General features: G+C 44.7%; 1 pseudogene across 1 annotated transcript; it reads right to left on the reverse strand.

Annotated features, from left to right (window-relative positions):
* LOC309653559 (UBX domain-containing protein 4 pseudogene) lies at positions 1–11682 on the reverse strand (annotated as a pseudogene). Its single transcript has 2 exons — positions 10069–11682; positions 1–56 (listed from the first exon to the last, which is right to left on the reverse strand). The product of its transcript is annotated as a UBX domain-containing protein 4 pseudogene (transcript).
* Positions 11683–22722: the final 11040 nt, after the last annotated feature.

Consider the following 22722-nt stretch of genomic DNA (forward strand, 5'->3'; position numbering starts at 1 on the left):
TCACAAGTGCCCGCTTTTTTGCTCCATGTAGCTGTGATTATACCTGATCAGGTTACCTGGAGAGGAGAGAAGGCAACACAGCAGCCTTTGCTGAGGGCCTACTAAGCGTAAGGAACTGTGTTAAGGGCAATATGGGAGACAAGATGGCGAGGCCTTTCAAGAAGCTTCTACAAAGAGTAAAAAGACAAGAATATAAGCAATTATGACACCAAAAAAACACAAACTAACCTGCAGGATATAAAGCTGAATATAATACGTGCTTACCCCTCTAATTGTTTAGGTCAATATTATAATTGCAGTTAGCAAATAAACATGCTAGTTTGTGATATCTCTTCTGTGATTGCCTTGAAGTATTATTTGAAATTTTTGTGGTTGGTTATGTAAATTTTTTTCTTATGTCAGGATTTCTGGGAGATGATTGCGGGAAGAAATTCTCCCATGCATTTTATCCATCTCAGAATGCATCCTAGTTTGCTTATTAATGACCAGTTTCCAGACTGCTCATGCATGGCATGCCTTGTGGACTTTGGGCTGGGTCATGTCTGACACTGCAGGAGCATCCCTCAGAGGGATTCTATAGCTTTAGGAGCTTGCGATGCTTTGATTTCTGGCCACCATCTTCACCAGAATACCTTCTGTCGTACATTCACAGGGTTAAGAGAAATCTTGGGGATTTTCTGGTCCATCTGTCTCATTTACAGAAGGAAACCAAAGCTCAAGGAAATTACAACAGCTACTTTACAGAGCTGGCATTAGAAAACCGAGGTTCTGCCTCCAAGTGTGATTTCGTTTGAACCAAGGATTCAGAATATGATACTTAATCATTTAATCTTTTCCTGAGAAAGTTGTGAGAATTTTAGGATATAGCTGGAGATTATTAGAGACTCATAAAAGGAAGAGACCAAGAGTACGCGACCAAAGTAGGAAAGCAAGCGTTGAAATGTCTCTTCCTGCCTAAATGGTATTTCACGACATGTTCCCCAGGTTCCATAAAAGTACTGTGTGGTAAATGGGAAGTTTAAGTTAAATTTGATATTGAAAATTATTCAGACTCTTATGGTATCCTGAGATCTTCATGTAGGTTATCAACTTCTGGACTGAGATTCCTTAGTCCCAAATAAGTTATCAGCTACCCTACCTTCATCTTCTCCAAGAGAATATAGGATATTTAAGAGAGTGCCCTTCCTAGACCTCTTAAAGAAGTCTTGCCCAGAATTCACAACTTTTCTCTCATTGCCAAAGAATTCAACTTCTGGTCTAAAAGCATCCAAGTTACAATCCGGATCATTCCCCTCCCTCCCTCCTTTCTTTTTTGACCCCTCACGGCCCCCTACCCTCAGCCGGAAGCATCATCTCTCTAAGTCCCCATAACACTTCATTTAGACGCTTACAGAATTTGTATTATTCTTCCTTGTTCAAAGATTTATTTGAGCATTTCTCTTAACTGTTCCTAAATTTTGCATTCCTTTAGGGTAGAGCCTGTCTTTATCCTTTTTTATACCCCCTTAAGGAGCTGACATGGTACTTTGCACACACAGAAGATACTCAAAAAAATTGTTAATCAGTGCTGTAATTACCCAATTATTTAAAGAATGATGACTTAACCGAAGGGAAAAATGGAAAATCTATTTCCATCCCACACCATCCACTGTGTACTATTTAAATGTAGCTAAACTTAGAAAAGGACAATTTCTAGATTTATTTAAACTCTTCATAGTTCATTTGTTCTTTGTTTTGTTTAGTTTTGATTTCCGGAATCACTCTCTCAGAAGCCACTTCATTCCTGAAGGACACTAACCATTGCTTTGGAAACCAAGAAGGTAAGAGTCACTTTCATCTTGATTGGGAATACAATAATTGAAATTAGCAAACAGTGTTTTACACATTCTCATTCTTGCCACACTCATAGGAATCTGAAACTGATGAAATTAAAATCCATTACTTAAGTATTTCTAAAGGCAGATTACAAAATATGCAGCTAAGGAAGCAGGGTTTCGCAAATTTGCTCATCACACTAACAGGAATAAAACACACTGCAGAACTTTGACACACAAGCTCCAGGTCAATATACTTAGGTTGGCCCCAAACATGATGTTCGTAGGCTCAAGATTCAGTCTTCACACAAGTCTAACTTTGCTGTTTTTTGAGCAGAGGCCGCACCCGTGAATCCCCTGAGCTGTGTCTTTACTCACAAATGATGCTGAGAGAATAAGGAGAAATGGATTCAAACCTATGTCCACTGTAGTAATAAAAAAAAATTACTCCCCCACCTCAAGATTTGTATTTATTGGAAGTAATTCTAGATGAATTAGGACCAAGGAAACCAAAGTATAATTAAGTCATGACCACACCATTGCTGACAAGATGCAGTAGCTGAGAAATTCCCAGGAGAGGGCTGAAAGTTGAGAGCAGTGTCATAGCGCACTGACAGCAGTAAGAGGGGTTGGGGAGCACTCAGAAGGTGGTGCTGGAGGTCAGGGAGACTGGGATGGCCATCCCCATTGGAAGACCCCTAAAGACAGGAACAGAGGGGATGGTTGGAGGGACACAGCTGTGTAGGGCTGGAAGCAGGTCAAGCTCTCAAAACCAAGAAGCAGATAATTAGGGGACTTTCGGGGGGTAGAGTTTCCAGGGACACCATGAGTCATGCCAAGAGAGTTGGATGAGACCTAACAAGGGAAAGTTTTATCAGCCAAGAATACATGGTTTTAGCCCTGGGTCCCAGAGTACAGTTGTATAAATATGGGGACAAGATCTGACTTAGCAACCGGACGCACACAGCGTGCGTTGAGGGGCTTTGCTTGACAGTGAGTGGTGAGCCATCGGTGTAAGGAGGCTGCCAGAGGGCAGTCACCACCTCGGGCATGACACCTAGGTCAGGAGAGGTGAGGGCACATGCTGATGGAGGACAACATGTGGTCTGGATGTCACACTTAAGAGATTAACAGGAGTGTGCTTACTGTGATGGTAAAGGAGATGCAGAAGCACATCACGGAAGAAACAGATGAAGACAGCACTGGGGCTACTTAGCCTGGAAAAGAAAAAGCTAAGGAGGGACTTCCCTGGAGGTCCAGTGGTTAAGACTTCGCCTTCCAGGCTCAATCCCTGGTCGGGGAGCTAAGATCCTACATGCCTTGCAGCCAGAAAACCAAAACATAAAACAGAAGCAATACTGTAACAAATTCAATAAAGACTTGAAAAATGGTCCACATTAAAAAAAAAAAAAAAAAAAAAAAAGCTAAGGAGAACCCAGAGCAGCCATCAAATGGGTGAAGTGTTGTCTTGTGGGGAGAAGGTTTGAACTCTTTCTGTTGTTACCGAGAGCCGAAAGGAGGATCAAACATCCTGAAGTCACAGAGAGCCAGATTTCAGTTTAAAGCAAGAAGTATCTTTGGCCTGCAGAAACTACCCCAAATGATTTTCCAAAATTTTCAAAAGGGAAAAAAGTCATCTTGAAGGCATTTGAGTAGGCTGGACAACACATTTGCAAGAATATCGCTGAGACAACTCATGCATCATCTAGGCAGTAAAAGTAGGAGATACTGGATTCTGAGTCATGGTTAGAGCTGTGGGTGGAAGAAGAAAAATCTTCACCTCAACACACGCAGTGACTTGAATCCCAGATGGAAAGTCTTGTTTTTCTAAGAGACCTAAAGGTATAGTTTGACCATGAGTCATTGTAGTCTTTCCCCAACTTCAGACTTCATTCTTATACTACTATCACAAATTTTGCAATACCCATTTAAGACCAGTACTGCTAATTCACTTAATATTTTAATTTACCTTGATTCCTTTTCCTTCTTAGATGTGTTTTTCAAAGTTACCCTATATGCTTGCTATGAAAGTCTGGACCGTCTATCTCAGCATCAGCTGAGACATTTAGATATTCAGAATCTCAAACTCTACTCCAGCTCTGCTGAATCAGAATATCTATTTCAACAAGATTCCCAGTTGGATTCCTATGCCCACCAAAGTTTGAGAAACACTGCTTTATATCACTACTATAAACAGATATTTCACTGTCTCTAAGTCGTTAGCCCATATTATTCTATTTTATTCTAACTTTCTTCACATTTTCACAAAATATTATCTCTAAACTTGGGATGCATCTTATAATCAATGAAAGGAGTACTGTAATTAGCAGGGTGTTTTCCTTTATTAGTGGGACACAAAATAGGTTATCTTACAATCGATGGCATCTTACATTTTGCTAAAATAAGGTAATAGACTTTAATATAACTATTAAAATTAAGGAATATTTGCCTAAAATCATTTTGTATTTGACCATTGGGACTATGCCATGGTTTTGGAAAGAGTGGCTTTATAAAAGCAAAATAATGTTCCCAAACATCACTGTGTTTGAGGCCCTTGAGAACAATTCAGTTTCCTCAGTCCCAACCACAGAGATTCTGTTGCAGATGATTTTGATGTGGATCAACTTTCAACACTTTTGGTAGCAGGCTGAACACTAAGTCAAGCTAAATGACATCAGATCATACACTTGCAGCCTGATGAGATTCCCTCACACTATAGTGCAACCATTCTCAAACTGTGGCCCATGGATCCTTGGAGATTCCTAAGAACTTTTCAAGAGGTACATGAGGTCAAAACAATTTTCATAATATCCAGATGCCATGTGCTTTCTTCACTGTGTTGACTTAATGATGCAAAAGCAAGGATGGATAGACGATCTGACACTTTATTACAAATCAAGACATGGCACCAAGCTGTACTAATAGTCATAGTATTCTTCACAGCCATACACTGACAGTGAAAAAGAATTTTTTTTTAATTTAAAAAGCCAGCTTCAGGACTTCCCTGGTGGCACAGTGGCTAAGAATCCGCCTGCCAATGCAGGGGACACGGGTTCGAGCCCTGGTCCGGGAAGATCCCACATGCTGTGGAGCAACGAAGCCCGTGAGCCACAACCACTGAGCCCGTGTGCCACAACTACCGAAGCCCGCACGCCTAGAGCCCGTGCTCCGCAACAAGAGAAGCCACCGCGATTAGAAGCCCGCGCACCACAACGAAGAGTAGCGCTCGCCGCAACTAGAGAAAGCCTGCACGCACAACAAAGACCCAACGCAGCCAAAAATAAATATAAATAAATAAATAATTTTTTTTAAAAGCCAGCTTCATTGAAAAATGACCTAAAATTTGCAGCAGTGGAGAGTATTAATTTGATTACATCTCAAATTTATCCACATCTTTGTAATATTCTACATGATCAAACAGGAAGTCCATGAAAAGCACTCCTTCTGCACACTGGACTTTGACATTTGTCTCAAGGAAAAACACATGTGCAGTTGTCTGAGTTGCAAGATGAACCAGCCACTTGATTCATGAAGCACCATTTTTACTTGAAAGAATGACTAGAGGACAAACTATTGTTTCTCAGACTTGTATATCTGGCACACAGTTTCTCAAAAAGCAGTGAAGTGTGTTTATCCTTTCAAGGAAAACTACTGACAGTATTTTTTACTAATGATATAGTTGAGTTTTCAAGCAAAAATTAAAATTTTGGAAGACTTGTATCTACTATCACTAGCTTGACAACGTCCTAATATTTTAATTTTCTAATGAGATCAGTACTGATATTAATGATTGTGATTTTTTATACTGTATAATGAAACGTGCCAATATTTGGAAGTTCTGTATAATTCAGTGAACAATATTTTCCAAATGATCAATGTATGATGTTTACACATGGGTAAAAGTTTCATTCAAAGTTCAGCACAGACCAACAGATCATAATGTTTGTTGATATGGTTTCAGATTCCACATTGCAACTAGCCTTTAAGGAACTACCACAGAAACTACCACGTGTCAAGTTTTGGTATAGTATCTAAAAAGAATTTCCACAATTATGTGAAAGGGCAATTAAAATACTCTTTCCTTTTCCAAATTATATATCTGTGAAAGATTTTCTATATCTACTTTAACCAAAAAACAAAAAACAAAAAACAAAAAACCATACAGCAACAGACAGAATACAGAAGCAAGCATGAAAACCCATCCATCTTCTACTCAGCAGACATTAAAGTGAGTTGCAAAAATGAAAAACAATGGTACTCTTGCCACTAATTTTTTTGTTTTGGAAAATATAGTCATTTTCATAAAAATATGTCATTAATGTTAACATGCAATGAATTTGATAGGAACTTTAAATGAATTAGATTTTCTCAATTTTGACTTCTAATACCATAAATATTGGTAGATATGACCTGCATAAACCAAACTCACTGGGTTCTCAATGGTTTTTAAGAGTGTGAAGGGGTTCTGAGAAAACAAAGCTTGAGAACTGCTGCTGTCGTAAAACTCACTTAAGCCACAAAAGTAGGGACTATCTTCACAGATGAGGAAACAATATGGATGAATTCTTCCTCTCCACCAGGCAGTAACTGAGAAAATTTAAACCGCATGAAGCCTGCAAGCCAGAGGTCCTCTTTGCGGTGCTATATTGAGTTCCAATCTCTTAACTATGAAAACTTAACCACAAGCACACAGATGGTTCAGCAGAGCCGCTGGCCAAAGTAACATCGAAATGCAACTTATCCTGAATAAGATCCAGAGGGAAGCAGTTGCTCCTCTTTCTGTAGGACTAGATCCCCCCAGAATCTCAAGGAGGGATATTGAAACAACAGTCAGTTACCAATGAAGAGTAATTTCATAAAGTGTAAGATGGAGGGCGGGGAAAGTTCCAAGAGACAACCATAAAATATTCAATTTTCCCACTTTTAATAGGAAACATAAAAGGCTTTATTCAAAACATATGAACTATTTCTTAAGAGAGATATGGGGATACATGTGTGTAATTGAACTCTATTTTATGGTCACTTACAGAAGAATGTATGGAAAGGAAAAAGCAGAGAAAGAAAGGGAGAAGGGGAAGAGTTGTGGGGAAAAAAAGTAGAGGGTCAGGAAGGATACGGGAAGAGGTCCAGCGGGAACAGGAAAAGCAAATGCAGATGAGGAAAAGGAACCAGAAAAGTCACACAACCTGCAGGGGCCTTAGAAATGAGCTAGGCTTGCTTCTTCATTTTAAGTGAAATTAGTGGCCCAAAGAAGTTAAGTGGTTCGACCAAGTTCAGAGCCGGGACTTTAAGCCAAATTTTTCTAGCTTCTAAGCAAGGAAAACACATAAAGAGAAGGTCTGTGAAAGGGGATGGTTTGGAAAGAAGTGACGGGGGGTATGAGCGGGAGGGTGGACAGAGAGAGAGAGGCAGAAAGATACATAAACACACCATACACGCACATGCACACACACACACACGCTAAGCAGTGAGTTCTAAAGCAGGTATTTAATTAAACACTGTTTGTCACACCCCGACACTGCTACACATAACTAAAGTTTGGAGACCCCTGCCTTAAGCCCAGTACTTCTCAACTCTACTATGCCTAGAAATCACCTGGAGATCTTGTTAAAGTGCAGATTCTGGTTTTGTAATGCGGGGTGGTTCTGAGATTCTGAATGTCTAACAACTCCTCGGTGATGCTGATGCAACGTGTTCAAGGACCACTCTTAGAGTCAGAAGGCCCTACACCAGCAGTTCTCAGAGTGTGGTCCCTGGACCACAATGATGAATTCACCATCAGCTGATGAATGCACCACCAGCATTGCCTAATAACTTGCTAGAAATGCATATTCTCAGGCCCCATCCCATACCTACTGAATCAGAAGCTCTGGGGGTGAGGCCCAGAAATCTGTGTTTTAACAAGCTCTCCAGGTAATTCTGGCGCATATTAAAGTTTGGAACCATTGCACTAGGCCATAACGTCTCCTATCACCTTGTTGCCTGTAATTGGCTAAACAAGTGTGGCAGTACTTTATGTTCAAGTCATTACTTTTCACTGGGCTATCTGAACTTTCTACTAGGAATTATCAACATTCCAGTAATTCTTTTCAGACACCCTTAAGATTTGGGAATGACACCGAGATCATGAGGCTCAAATGTGATGTGTAATTAAGGAAGTATTTTCTGAGGCCTCCTTTATTAGGCTCAGCTTGGCTTCCTCTAATTGGTTTAGACTTCCACACCTGGAGCTGGACTAAGAGATGTCCCCTCAAACTTTTTTCTTGGAGTAAAATATCTCCTTTAGCTCACCCCCACTTGCCCACTCTAGGCCCCTATACCAGGTCCTGGATTCCTCAGAACGTAAGTTAATCCCAGGAACTTTTGAATCTGGCCCCCTGTCTGAATGGAAATAACAGGATGGAGCTCCCCAAAGCTCCAGACTCAGCAGGCCTGGTCTTCCCAGCCCCTGCAGTCATGAGCTCTGATGCAGAGATGGCCATTTTTGGAGAAGCAGCTCCCTACCTGTGGAAATCAGAGAAGGAGAGAATCGAGGCTCAAAATCGCCCATTTGATTCTAAGAAAGCTTGCTTTGCAGTGGATGATAAGGAATTTTATGTGAAAGGTATGATCCAGAGCAAGGAAAATGACAAAGTCACAGTCGAGACCCTCGACAACCGGGTAAGTGTTGATCTCAGATGTCCTTGCTAACATGGGCATTCCCCTTTGCCTTTGGAGTAGAATAGTAGAAATTGCATGCTGGCCCATAGGAATCTGAAGATAGAACAAGACTCACATTGATCTACTCTGAGTGAAGTCACAGGTAAAAACTGCCATGGCACATACCTTTCCTCTGGCTCTTTCCTTCGAGGACTTGGGCTTTGAGAGTTTTTATGATGTTTGCTTTGGAGAAAGGGGAAGGTGGTGGTGGAAGAGTTTGGACTGTTTAAGGGAGAGATTGATACAGATTGCTGCTGGATGGGCGAATATACCAAATAGAACTCTCTAGGCTGCAGAGTGACTTACAGAGGGAGCTCCAGAGGCAATGCCTAATTTAATGCAGAGAATTACAGAGCACCATTCAATTCAATCCTTACTGGACACGCACCATGTCTAGGTCACAGTGTCTATCACTCTGCAAATATGAGCAAATCTCAGTCCCGCTTCCCCAAAGTTTATCATCTAGTGTAGGAATCAAGAGTACATGGTGGGTATGGGGACTTCCCTGGTGGCACAGAGGTTAAGAATCCGCCTGCCGATGCAGGGGACACGGGGTCAATCCCCGGTCCCAGAAGATCCCACATGCCGCGGAGCAACTAAGCCCGTGCGCCACAACTACTGAGCCTGCACTCTAGAGCCCGCGAGCCACAACTACTCAGCCCGTGCGCCACAACTACTGAAGCCCGTGTGCCTAGAGCCTGTGCTCTGCAACAAGAGAAACCATGACAGTGAGAAGACCGTGCACCGCAGCGAAGAGTAGCCCCCACTCACCACAACTAGAGAAAAGCCCGTGTGCAGTAAGGAAGACCCAACGCAGCCAAAAATAAATAAATAAACTAATTTTTTAAAAAAAGAGTACATGGTAGGTATGAATCGCAATTCACAAATTCAAGCATACAAGATAGATGATGATGATGATTGTTATTATTAAACTTAACCTCTGGTGTCAGCCTCTTTTCACAGGGCCGGAAATAAATTTTCTGGAGTTACTATTGGGGTCCCCTCCCCAGAGCCATGCCACATTTTCAGTAATACCACATGGGGTGTCACTGCCCCCCTGAAGGATTGCTAAGAAACAAGCCCCAGTTTCTTTTTTTTTTTTTTTTGGAAAAGATTTTTTTTATCCAGTGTTTAAGTAAGATTAAAAACTACAAGATTTTGCTTGCAGCTGATGAGCAAGAAGAGAAAAGTTAAACCCAAATTATCATCTGATTGGCTAGTTAAAATGCTCTGACTCAAGATCAAATTATTCAGTGACACACCAGTTACTTTGTGTGGGCTGAGGAGTTCTGGAGCAAAACAGCCCTAAACAAAACATATCATCTGAGAGCACAGGGCTAATGGGCATATGAAATACTAAACAAGAAAGCTGATAAAGGGAGGCTGTCGCAGACCTTTTGCTATTTTAGGCTTCTAGCAGTTGGTTACCATATACAAGGACCTAGCAGCCAGTTATTTTATCTCTTGACTTATCTGAGGTTAAACAACTTTAACCCACTAAGCAGGAATAAAGAGACACTTTGTAGATGAGTTGGAAAACATAAAGCAGGCCCACTTCTCCAGTAGAATTTCAGTTGAATTAAATCATAAGAGAAACAATGATTGCTGCACATATTGTCCTTGTCACACTGCATCTGTTGAGTAGAATTTCCATTCCAAGTGTTGTTTTCATCTTCACCATCGTCTTGAGTCCTCAATCTGTATATCTTGCCCTCCTTTTTAAAGTCTTCCCCCCGTTTCTCCAGCACTCTTTTTCTGACTGGTTCCGTTTTTTCTGAGTTGCTAGAGGATGCAAGGTTTGAGGATTCCAATGATGCTGCTCTCACCGAGGTCTGTGCAGGAGGAGGATTACCAAATAAGAAGTTGCTAATCAATCTCCAGATGGCAAGGAATGGGTAAAGTACTGTCCCCAAGAATGTCCAAAAGTCGCCACTGGAAGAATGTACCATGGATGTAGTTGGTCTTCCTGCTGGCAACAGTACCACTGAAGCACTTGGGGCAAGTTCCAAATCCAGTAATTTCTTTTTATAATCTTCTTTGGTAAATTCCCTCCTGGGAAACATTGTTGCTAATGAAAAATTACCGTAAGTGTTGCCAACAGTCTGTGCAGCAAACTGCCTTGCTTCTTCTAGAGGAGCATCAGAAGGGAACTGATTTGTGAAGGAAGAACCATCAGGAAGACGGAATTGAATTCTCGCAACACTGCTTCTTTCTGTTGTGGAAGAGTCTCTCTTGACTTCCATTTCTGCCTGTTTGGCCAGCAGGGCAGCAGCTTTAGCAGCTTCTACTTCTTCCTTTGTCTTTGCAAAACGAGCAGCTCTCTCTGCACGGTCCAGTGCAATCTTCTGTTTTATACGCTCTCGAGCTGCCCTATCTTCTGCCTTTTCTCTGTTCCTTTCCTCTAACACTCTTTTTGTTAATTCTTCTTCTTGCTTTCTTTTATAATCCAACATTTCTTTTCCAGTTTTCCTCCTCTCAATTTCCTCCTTAATCTCTCTCTGTTCTTCCTCTTTCCTTTTCTCTTCTCTCTTTTCTTCAAGTTGTTTGGTTAGTCTTTCCACTCTGACGGTGAGCTCCTCTGTAGATCTCTGATTTGAACATCCACCAGGCTCTGGAGACACAGTGGCCTGGCCTGAAATTTCTCCTCCTGTTGCAGAATCTGACTTTGTATCAGAAGTGGGTGGTGTCTCACAGAGCTCTACATTTCTGGACTGACAGTTTTCAGAAGTGTTGTTCTGATCAAATGAGGTGGATGGAGTAGAGACTGACTTTCTCAATGGCCACTATTTGCCACTGATATTTCACTTTTTAACGAGTGCATCTGCCGGACTTTGTGGATTCTGGTAACAAGTTCATCTGCAGGAACATTTCCTGCTATTACTTCCAAGGGAATTCCACTGTCTCCAATAAAGAAACTGGATGGAACACACACTACAGGATAGATCTGTGAAAACTGTAGGCAGGCTTCACTTTTGGTATCGATTTTCACAGCAACAAAACTGTTTGAAGATGCTTCTGTCACTTTCTCATCTTCCCAACTTGCAGCCATCTGTGTAGCCTGTTCATCATCACCTGCCACGAACACCACGAAGACCGTGCCGCTCCTCTTGGCCGACGCGATGGTGGCCGGAATGGCGCCCTGGAACCACAGCATCGCTGCCCTCGGGCACAGGCGCTCGCTCGGCGTGTTGCCGCCTCGGTCCCGGAGCCGGCCCCGCCCTCTCCGTCTTTGGGCCCCCGCGGCCCGCCTCCGGCTCCGCACCGGCTTGCAGGCCCGTCAGCGGCTCCCAGGACGCGTGCAAGCGCGCAGGCCGAGGCGCGCCCCGCGACGCATGACGCCACGCGTCGCCGTTGGCAGCGCGCCCCCGTCCTTTGTCTCGTTGGCAAGTCGGTGCGTGCGGGAGCCCGGGAGACCACAGGCCCTGCAGTCCCGGAAGTGGAAGGAGCTCCCCAGTTTCTGAACCTTCAGGAAACACAGATTTTTCCATCTCCTTTATGCTATTTTGGATGTCCCTCTCTCTCTAGTTTAGGGCGGTGGGGCAGAAGGGCTTCCTTTCCTCAAGAGATTTGGTCTATATCAACAAATCTCCTCCCTTTTATCTTTTCGGTAAAACCCTCAAAGCTCTTCTGAGGATTCGGGCTTTTGGAAAACAAACGCTGGAAAGGCTTACAGGCTCTCTCGCTTTTATGCCCTATTTTCTACCTTTCTTGAGTAATGGAGTGCCAGTTGTATGCTTAAAGGGGAGGGAAAACAGAGAGGGGAAAATTAGGTAATAGTCTCAAAATACTGTTTTCAGGCATGGACCATGCTTCAAGTCCAAATGTTTTAACTATTAGGGCAGCGGTGCAAGGAATTCTGGAAGCCTTGAAAAGACAGGGGAGAGCAGAAACAGGTCATGGAAGAGGTGGCACTTCAGAAGAGCTTTGAAGGTTGCTAGATGTAATTTCAATGTAGATATATTCCAGACAAAGGGACCCACATGAGCAGAGGTATTGAGGTGGAGATTTACAGAACACACTGGAAGAGTTTTTTCCAATCTTCCAAGCTTGATCTCATTGCAGCACTCATAGCAAATGGGGTAAACAGAGGCAAGCTGCTGTGGCCTTGGCCATCCTGAGTTCCACCTGGCCACCCTGAGGCTGAAGGGCTCTATAACTTTGCACACCTGTAACCCTCTTCTGGCACACAGAATGGCATGCTGACTTGGGGGCATCAGACCAGAATTGGTTATACAGTTTGACCAGTCTTCGATTTATCAACAACAGTTATTTACGGATCATCTCTGGGCACAGAAATGATCCATAAAGTTAACCACGGTAATGGGGTAATCTCACCACAATATCTCACCATTTTCACCCCACTGGTAGGTCACCACATCGGCTCTCCCACTCATCATGTGATTTTTCCTCTCAATATCCAGACACTCACTCTGAACAGTGACCAAGTCTTCCCCATGAACCCTCCCAAATTTGACAAGATCGAGGACATGGCCATGATGACCCACCTACACAAGCCAGGAGTGCTGTACAACCTCAAAGAGCGTTACGCAGCCTGGATGATCTACGTGAGTACCCTTCAACCTCTCTTTATTCCATTTCCTTCTCTTAGTAAAGTCAAGATCCATAGGTTGAATTTTCTGATTTTCTCAGACCTACTCAGGCCTCTTCTGTGTCACCGTCAACCCCTACCAGTGGCTGCCGGTGTACAACCCTGAGGTGGTGACGGCCTACAGAGGCAAAAAGCACCCAGGAGGCCCCGCCCCACATCTTCTCCATCTCTGACAATGCCTATCAGTTCATGTTGACTGGTGAGTAATTTCTTTAATCCATATTTTAAAAAATAGTTTTAGTGAAGTATTCAAGTCCTTTAACTGCACTGGTTCTTAGGTAATTACTCGAGCCCTTCACAGGCTTTGGTCATCCAAACGGTGCAATGACCAAAGTGACCTCAGTAGATTCAGAGGATGTCAGGATGGAAAGCCAGGGGCGCAGTATCTTCCATTACCAGTCACGGTTCTTAAGCCAGAGCTTGGGACTGAAGCCACACTAAGTACATGCTTCTCTGGGGGTGGATGTGAAGCACAAGGAGATGCGCTGCCCCCACCTCCAAAGAAACCCCCAACAGTAACACACTTGGAAGAGAGACTATATTAGTAGCCACTTAGGAATGCAAAGTTGGAGAAATGGGCACAGCAACTTCCCTTCACCTGTTTTCTCAGGTTCCCTCTTTCTCCTCCTTAAATTTCCAGAATAGCAGATGAAATAGCAGAGATGTGGTAATACTGTCACCCTTGTCATGCCTAACATCACTTCGGTCTGTTCAGCTTTCACCTGATTTGACTTGGTGCAGAGAGAAGAAGTAGAAGCAAGCATCTGAGATCTGAAGATGCTTAAAAGTCATCCAGGACAATGTGGCCCAAACTTCAGCCATTCCAATGTCACATTCGCAATCCTGGCCATTTCTGCATATTTAAAATCTTTCCTTACAGTGACTGAAGTTCCGTCCATTTCAAAAAGGAAGAATAGGGAATTCCCTGGCGGTCCAATGGTTAAGACTCTGTGCTTCCACTGCAGGGGACACGGATTCGATACCTGGTCAGGGAACTAAGATCCCACATGCCACGTGGCATGGCCAAAAATAAAAATAAAATAGGAACCGAACAAATCTGCCCTTTGATCTGGAGGAAAACTATTTTTTAAAAAAAGGAAGAATAATATCACTATTAGTATTAGTTTCTTAGGACTGCCGTAACCAAGTACTACACACTGGGTGGCCTAAGCAACAGAAATGCATTGTGTCACAGCTCTGGAACCTGGAAGTCTGAGATCAAGGTGTCAGCAGAGTTGGTTCCCTCTGAGGGCCGAGAGGGAGAATGTGGTCCAGGCCACTCTCCCAGCTTCCGGTGGTTTGCTGGCCAACCTTGCCATCCCTTGGCTTATAGAATCATCACCTTGATCTGCACTTTCATCTTCACACTGTGTTCTCATCTGTCTCCAAATTGCTCTTTTTATAAGGACACCAGTCATATTGGATTAGGGGCCCACCTACTCCAGTATGACCTCATCTTCACTAATTACATCTGCAATGACCCTATTTCCAAATAAGGTCACATTTTGAGGTACTGGGGGTTAGTTAGGGCCTCAACATATTAGTTTGTTGGGGGGAACACAATTCAACCTATAACACTCTTGTAAATGGAAAATCACGGTCACTGTCCACAAGTAGAAAGTAAAGGTGAAAGAAAAAGGCAATGACAACAAATCAGTGTCCATAAATTCTAATTAGAAGCTGTGGCTTCTTACAAGTTCTAAGTCTGAGACTTGCTTTCTTTGTTGAAAAGGGAGATAAGAAAGTGCTATTGAGGAGGTAAAGATCTGTGAACACGAATAACTTCCACACTGTGGGACTCACCGTTCACTTCTCATGCTGCCCACATTACACATCCAGCATTTGGGAAATCTGCACAAATTGTCTCAAAGAAGATTCGACATGCCCAAATCATCACACCACTAGTTAATGGCAAAGCCAGAACTAGAACTCATGGGCTCTGTCTACCCCCAATGTTGCCTGATTTGTATATCCTGCCTGTATGTTGTTTATTTATTCTGTCCTGCTTCCTTCTGCATTTCTAGATCGAGACAACGAGTCCGTCCTCATCACGTGAGTAACCTGTGTTGTTGCCGTGATGACTTGGAAGGGGCTGTCCATTCCTTCTGTTCTCCTTTAGCTCACTTACTTTTTTTAAAAAAAATTATTTTATTGAAGTATACTTGATTTACAATGTTGTATTAATGTCTGCTGTACAGCAAAGTGATTCAGTTATACACATATATTCCTTTTCATATTCTTTTCCATTTTGTTTTATCACAAGGTATTGAATATAGTTCCCTGTGCAATGCAGTAGGACCTTGTTGGTTATGCATTCTATATCTAATAGTTTGCATCTACTCATCCCAAACTCTCAATCCATTTGTCCTCCATTTCCCCTTTCCTTGGTCCCCTTGGCAATTACAAGTCTGTTTTCTATGTCTGTGTATCTCACTTTATTTTATTTTATTTTACTTTATTATATTTTATTTATTTTTGGGTGCGTCGGGTCTTAGTTGCAGCACTCGGGATCTTTTGTTGGGGCGCGCGGGCTCTTCGCTGTGGTGTACAGGCTTCTCTCTAGTTGTGGCAGGCGGGTTTTCTCTTCTCTAGTTGTGACACACAGGCTCCAGAGTGCGTGGGCTCTGTAGTTGTGGCACGCGGGCACCAGAGCACGTGGGCTCTGTAGTTTGTGGCACGTGGGCTCTAATTGAGGCGCGCAAGCTCAGTAGTTATGGCGTGCGGGCTCGGTTGCCCCGCGGCATGTGGGATCTTAGTTCCCTGACCAGGGATTGAACCCGCGTCCCTTGCATTGCAAGGCGGGTTCTTTACCACTGGACCACCAGGGAAGTCCCTCTCACTTACTTTTAAATCAACAGTGGAGAATCTGGGGCTGGGAAGACAGTGAACACCAAGCGTGTGATCCAGTACTTTGCAGCAATTGCGGTCACTGGGGAGAAGAGGAAGGCGCAGCGGCCGGGCAAGATGCAGGTGAGCAGCTTCCTGCACCTGGAAGGCTTGCTGGAATGAGTATAACTGAAACCCCAGGTGAGCCCCAAGTGTCCGCAGGGCTTTGTGCTCAGCAGAGATGCACAGCACGAGGTCCTGCCCCAGGGGGTGTTTACGGGGCAAGGCAGGAAATGGCTCCACCTTGTGGACTCGGGCTCTAGCACCAGCTCCATCAGCAACAGCCGAGTGACCTTGAACAACTCCACATCCTCCTTTGGCTAAGGAATGGTTTAGGCCAGTGGTTCTCAAACTGGAGTGCACGTCAGAATCACCAGGAGGGTTCGTTAACAACGGATTGCTGGTCCCCAGGCCCAGAATTTCTGACTGAAATTCCTGTCTCACATTCAAAATCCTGGCATGTTGCATTTCTGTCATGTTCCCATTGTTCATGCCCTGTCCAGGGATCACACTTTGAGAACCACTGGGCTGGACAGTAGTTTCCAAACAGCTCTGAAGTCAGAAAGGCAAGCAATCATGTGGGGAAGGGGAAAAGGTAAAAACTCTGCTTTCTATAAGTGGATTTCTACGTAATAATTCTCACAAAATATTTTATGCAACTTAAACAGTTTTTTGAGAACCACTGTTTCTAGCATATGGGTCACTTTCACTGCTCACAGTCTGTTTCTACTTCTGAACCCGAATATCTGTATAAATGGGTCCTGGTGCATGCAGGAACAGAGGTCTATATTTTACAAATCCATAATTTATAATAAAATGTTATCAGAGAAGAAAGGCTATCTGGGAGATTGAGAGGTAGCGGGTAGGGCTCCAACCTGGAATCTGGTGTGGCCAGAAGCCACTTTGATGCTGTGCTAAGACTCCTTCTACGATGGGACCTTGAAGCCTCCTTGGGTGGGGTGGGGATGGGCCTGTGGGTACTCAGCACAACTGTACCTGCCACCAGCCTGAGCTGGGCGACATCTCTCCCTGGGACCTTCCCAGAGCATCCACACTTTTGAGTCACTGGGAAGTTACTTTGGAAGACGTCCGAAGTCCTCTCTTTTCCTCTTCTCACATATTATTAGGGAACCCTGGAAGACCAGATCATCCAGGCCAACCCCCTCCTGGAGGCCTTTGGAAATGCCAAGACCGTGAGGAATGACAACTCTTTGAGATTCGTTAAGACTCAGTCCAATTGTCTATGACCCCCAGAAAGAAAACCCTCTCCTCCAATGCTGAATATGAAAAATGGCCACATAAACTAGGATATACCTGGCCTTAGTCTACCCCCAAGCGCTTCAGATCAAGCTGCCCAACCGGGATATTCTGATAACCCTTCAAAGAACATTTTGTCTTATTCCCAGCCGAAGGAGGATTTAGCTGTCCTTCCCTAACTAATCAGCATCACCTCAGAGCCTCCTGAAGTCACAAGGATTCAAGATTCAAATTCCACAAGTACAAAATGACTTCTCTATGCTAAAATTGGTCTCTTCAGGTGGAAGCATTTTAAAATACATAAGTCCATTGAACAGTATCCACTGACTTCTTAGCCATGAAAACCTTAGTGTGAAGTTAGTTAGCAGATCTGACCTTCTCCAAGTCAGGAGGTGCTGGGAGGAGGGAAAACCTGGTGGAGGCAGCAGAGCTCAAAAATTGGGAAGAAGTTGATACGGAAGATATTGAAGGATATGTCCCATCCTTCAGTGTTTCACTTAGGATTAGCTCAACCAAAGAGGCATTTACTTCCGACACTGGCAAATAAACAAGTATCCAGTCTCCTTTCTAATTTCACTGGCCAGTAGAGCAAGTACCCAGAGGCACTTGCATTCAGCAGCTAGAACTCCTGAAGAGCGAACACATAATTCACATAAACCTACACTGGTCCTTCAGTAACTCTTCTTAGGCTTCATTCAGAGAATACTGAGAATACTACTGAGGATGTACTACATTCCAGGGTCTGTGGGTGAAAAAACAAGGCAATATTTTTGCCCTCCAATTGGCTCACAGAGTGGTAGCGACCAATTAAGCAGATGATGTAAGAAGGGAGTATACACACACACATATATACTATATATAATTTCACTCCTCACTCCCCAAGATTGGGGGAACCCAAGTGCTGTGTGGGTCTTTGGGGAGCCAGGAGGCCTGGCCTGGGAGCTAGGTTTGCATGTAGTAAGTAGTAAGGAAAACTGAGGCAAGAAATCTCAGAAGTAACATCCAGAGGCAAAAAAGAAGTCAGATAGTCCAACCAGGTTATCAGTTCAAAGGTGTTACAAAGAGTTTGAGCAGGATAAAGACCAAGGAGACAGTCAGGTGTGAGGTGGTCCCAAACCGAGACTTGAGAGGGAGCCTGCAGGCATCCCCAGAGCTGTGGGAACAGGGCCAGGTGCTTTGGGCAGAGCTACCTGAGTCTTGGCTGAGCCGGCGTGGGGACCAGATGCCAAGCAAACAGAGAGGAGGAAGGTCCTCATGCTTCTGGCATCACCTCCTCCGTGAGCCTACACAGCCCACCCATCCTCAGTAGTACCTAACAGAAGCTGGCTACAGTACCATAGAAAGAAAATAACTGTGTTTTTCAATCTGTCTTTGGACAGGGGACGTTCATTCGCATTCACTTTGGAGCCACAGGAAAGCTGGTGTCAGCGGACATTGAAACCTGTGAGTCCAAACACTCTATCTGGCACCTTGGATTTGGCCACAGAGGCATCTCCTGGGGACCCTAAAATCACATCGTTTTTTGTTATCTTAGATCTCTTAGAAAAATCCAGGGTGACATTTCAGTTATCCCGTGAGAGAGGCTATCATATTTTTTACCAAATCATGTCAAACAAGAAGCCGGAACTTATGGGTAAGTTCCTTGGTTATCATTCTCATCTTCCAAATCGATCACATTGGAAAAAAACTCAGAGTCAGTTGTGCATAAGATGCTAAAGGAATCCTTCTGCTTCACAGACCTGCTTCCCATTTCAACCAACCCCTTTGACTTCCCCTTTGTGAGCCAAGAAGAGGTCACCGTGGCCAGTATTGATGACAGTGAGGAATTGTTGGCCACTGATGTAAGTATTTTGTGTGTTTATTTACTTAAGTAAGGAATTGTTGAATTTATGAACTGAGAGGTACCCATGATCTCAGGAGGAAGCTGGGATGCAGAGATGCTCAGTGATTAGACCCAAGAGCTCAGAGAATTAGTACAGATCACAACCCTCCCCCACTTTGTTCCATTTCAGAAGATTCCAGGAAATGGGAATATAGAAAGTTCTCCAAAATAGGCCTTCAGTTCCATTCTCTAGCTTTTTAGAGTAAATGTTTGCATGGATAAGGTCTTTAAAGTTTTTGTTGGAAGTTTTCAGGGTACAAAACCATCTACATGGTTCTTTTAAGAAAATCTAGAAAATACAGAAAAGTCTAAAGCAGGAGAAAAACAGTCCCGCTCTGCAGCAGCCGTTCCATTCCTCCGGCTACCTGCCACCTCGGGCTCACAGTAGGCACCCACCTCCTCAACACACCTGTCAAGCCTCTGGCCTTTAGCTTTGGGGAGTATCTACAGGGTCAGTAACCATAATATTAACTAAGTGCATTGAGCACTCACGCATGCTAGGAACTGAGAAAACAGATTTGCCTCAACAAAACCTCTGGGAACAGCACCACTGCTACCCTCGATTCATAAAGGTAGAAGCTGAGTCTTAGGAAAAAAACACACGATTTGCACGAAGACAGTTTGTAAACGAAGGTCTGAACCCAGATCTGCCCAACCCCAGAATTTGCATTTTTAACCCTAACCCTAACCCTAAACCCTAACCCTAAACCCTAAACCCTAACCCTAACCCTAATTGTCTAACCCTAACCCTAACCCTACCCTAATTGTCTAACCCTAACCCTAACCCTACCCTAACCCTAACCCCTAACCCTAACCCTCAACCCTAACCCTAACCCTAAACCCTAAACCCTAACCCTAAACCCTAACCCTAACCCTAAACCCTAACCCTAACCCTAAACCCTAACCCTAACCCCCTAACCCTAAACCCTAACCCTAACCCTAAACCCTAAACCCTAACCCTAAACCCTAAACCCTAACCCTAAACCCTAAACCCTAACACTAACCCTAACCCTAACGACCCTGACCCTGACCCTGACCCTGACCCTGGCCCTGGCCCTGGCCCTGACCCTAACCCTAACCCTAACCTCATAGTGTTGCTGACCCTTCCATTGATATAATTGTATGTAATTGAACTTATTCAATAAATCTATTAAACACTGCCCTCTGCCCAACACCCTCCCAGGTGTTGGAAATGCAATGAAAATACTCCATAAGATGCGCACCTGGTGGGCACATTGTTAACAAAAGGCTTTTACATTTTCACCAGTAGTTTCTCCGTAAGGTCATCACTTGCCAATTAATGACCATGCTGTTTAGGAAGCTCATTAAAAACCCAGGAGTCACGGTTCCCGGCAGGCTCTCCCGTTCTCCCTCGGGCACTCTTCCACCCTCTCTAGGTTTCAGTTTCCAGGAACTCGAGCCTATTGAGAGAGTGAGGAAATAGCTAATCTGGTTTTTGGATGATAGACCATAAACCAGATTTAAAGAAAAATATGTCATTGCTGGTTTTCATTCAAACAGACAGGTATAATGAAGGAAGGAATCCCTCTGGCCCTCCAGGAGTTGCCTGGGAACCTAGTCTGCGAAACACTTATACATCAAGAGATGGCTCTGAGCTGGAATTCTACAAAAGAAGAGTAGAGCAACCCAGTACAGCTTTATACCCCCTCAGCCGCAGGAGGAGAATGGCTGCAGGCTACTGAAAGCCAGCAGCATTGACAAATTAACTCCCCCCAGCCTTTGCCAAACTACAGTGGTACCTCTGAGTTCTCTGTTTTCTTCTCTATTCTGACTCTTTTCTCAATAAATCCACATTTCTTAATATAGTGTCACAGTGGAAGCAAAACAGACCTTCAATTTTCAGACCTCAATTTATAAAGCAAAGGTTCTAGGGGTTTTGTTTTTAAATTAAAGGACCACATAATTTGAAAATTGTATAGGTTCTAATTCTTCAGTTCCAAGACACCAAACACACTGCATGGGGTTCCCATGGGAAGGCCCCTCTCAGCAGAAGCGCCACCGATTCCACAATGAAAGGGCAGCAAGGTGCCCTTCTCCCTTCTCTGCTGCCTGGATGGCACCCATGTTTTTCAATCCATGCCCCCTGGCAAGTTTCTAAGGTGCAATTCTGAGACCCTTCCCTTTCCCATCCCAGCAGGTGGCCAAGGGCCAGCCCGGGCTGGAGACGTACAGGAAGCAGAGCTGGGCCAGCTGGTCAGAGTGGGGTTTGGGGGTTCTCAGCAGGAGAAATCACCATGCAGGATAAATCCCTTGGCCTTGCCATAAGCCAAGGGCAAGTCTCTCAGGGCTACGGGCCCTCTCAGGTTCTCCTTGCAGAGACCTCGCGTGGGGCACTTGGCTACTTGGGAAAACCGCGCGAGAGCGAGCTTTACACCAGCAGATGTTTTGTAAAATTGGACGGGATAGGCTCGGGCCTGTCCTCAAAGCCTCTACTCAAAGGCGAGCCCTTCCTGCGGCCGCCAGGTTACGGGGCTCCGCGACTGTGCCGAACAGCTCTGGTGTGAGTCGTGGTTCCCTCCTCCACCCACCCCACGAGCCCCCGTGCCCTTACCTGCGGCCCGCGGCCCTCCGCTCCACGCTCGGATGCCGCTGGGATGCCAGGGACCCACGGGAGGGGTCGTTCCTGGCCGCCGCGGCCTAGCTCCCCGGACACGCGCCGGCTCGCCGGGGGCCGACGGCGAGGACCCCCAGGACGCCCCGCGCCAGGTGCGCTCTGGCCGGGACGCCCACTTCCGGGAGAGGTGCGCGGACCGCCGGCGCGCTCAGGTGAGCCACAGCCAATGCCGAGCGAGACCCGCCCCGCCGGCGCCGCGTCCGCGCGGCACAGCACAGTCTCGGCTCCGGGCACGGGCGCCTGGGGCCAGGCGTCCCCTCTCCTGCGAGCGCGAGGCAGGAAGCGGCGCCCCTGCAAGACCGCTAGCGATGCCCTGGCGCGCAGCCCCCTGTGGCGCGGAGACCGCTCCAGGCTGGACTCAGCGAGGCCAAGGCCGCCAGGACGATCGCTTGCCGGGACCCGGCTCGGGCGGCGGAGCTGCAGGCCCCCGCAAACAACCCAGTTTTTTAAATGGAAAAAGGACTTGAAAAGACCCTTCTCCAGATAAGACATACAAATGGTCAACAAACACCTGAAGAGGTGTTAAACATCGTTAGTCACGATGGAAAGGCACATTAATACCACAACGCCATACCCCTCCACAAACACTAGAAGGCCTATAATCAAGAGAATTAAAAATAACAAATTTTGGCAAAAATGTAGAGACATTGATACAGAGTTTCCCATGGAGAAAATGAATCGGTCCAGGAGATGGATGGTGAGAATATTTGTACAACAATGTGAATGTAGTTAATGCCACAGAACTGTATACTCAAAATGGTTTAAATGGTAAATGTTACTTTTAATCACAATGAAAAGAATGAATGAAGCACTGATGATATGTGTTAGAACACGGATGAACACTGAAAACATTCTAAGTCAAAGAGCTCATGCAGAAAAGGTCACCCAGATCATACTTAGCTCGTGTGTTTTAAATCCATAAAGGTTTTGAAAATGAGGG

The sequence above is a fragment of the Balaenoptera physalus genome, assembly GCF_965194825.1.
Source record: "Balaenoptera physalus genome assembly, contig: HAP1_SCAFFOLD_595, whole genome shotgun sequence".
In the NCBI taxonomy this organism is placed as follows: Eukaryota; Metazoa; Chordata; class Mammalia; order Artiodactyla; family Balaenopteridae; genus Balaenoptera; species Balaenoptera physalus.